The sequence below is a fragment of the Gossypium arboreum genome, chromosome 9, assembly GCF_025698485.1.
Source record: "Gossypium arboreum isolate Shixiya-1 chromosome 9, ASM2569848v2, whole genome shotgun sequence".
Classification (NCBI taxonomy): domain Eukaryota; kingdom Viridiplantae; phylum Streptophyta; class Magnoliopsida; order Malvales; family Malvaceae; genus Gossypium; species Gossypium arboreum.
The window spans coordinates 53846939-53848085 of NC_069078.1; positions in this window are offsets into that span (position 1 = coordinate 53846939).

Consider the following 1147-nt stretch of genomic DNA (forward strand, 5'->3'; position numbering starts at 1 on the left):
TCCGAGTTAGCTTTGAAATACTAGAAAATATAGAAAAATAAACAAAGTGAGCTATAAAGCTTAGTAAGTTTGTATGTAAAAATGAAATAATCTCATCATTCATTAACATTTCAATCTAAATAACACAAATTTGCATTTAAAGCATCATTCAATGAGTTTAACATAAAATGGAACCACATAGTAATTCATAAGTTCTCAACTTCTTTTAACTCATTATTCGAATAGTTTTACATACATACCTCTACCGATACGTATCTATTTCTCACTAATTCACCTATCAAATAACTCCGAGTTTATAAATGCTTACAATATGATTACATCGATTTTTTGATGCCATAGTCCAACTATGGTCTTACACATACGTTGCCATGGTCTTACATTCATATGCCATAACCCGGTTATGGTCTTATTTTCTGATTTACCGTAGCCCAGCGATGGTCTTATTCAGTAACTCATCTACTTAAATCGTACATTTAATTTAAGATCTTCAAATTTAACTAATAGAATAATTACAATATCAATTCTATCCATGAATTAAGTAAATACACATTGAAGTTCAATTATACAAACTTACCTCGTTTACGGAAATGAAAAAACGGATCGACTATTCAATTACATTGCTTTTTCCCGGATCTAAGTCTGAATTCCTCTTTTCTTGATCTATAAGTAATCAAAATCAGTTTAATTATTCTTCTAATTATTCAATTCAATCCAAAATATGCATTTGAGTTATTTTACACATTAGCCTTTAAACTTTCACATTATTACAATTTAGTCCTTATTTCATAAAATCACAAATTCATGAAATTCAAGAGTAACCCATGCTAGACGAATTACGATTATACCCCTAGCAGCCTATATTTTTAATTATTTCACATTTTAACCACAAATTTTCAATATTTCTCAATTTAATCCCTATTTTACATTTTCATTAAAAATCACTTAACAAAACTTGTATATATATCAACAAGCATTCATAATCTATCAAGAAAATTCAAAATACACATGTATTCATCAATGAAATCATTCAAAGTCTTTAACAGTTTTGCAAAATAGTCCTTGGGCTAGCTAGACCTAGCTACAACGATCTCAAAAATGGAGAAATCATTAAAAACGAGACAAAAACCATACCTTAATTAGTTATACA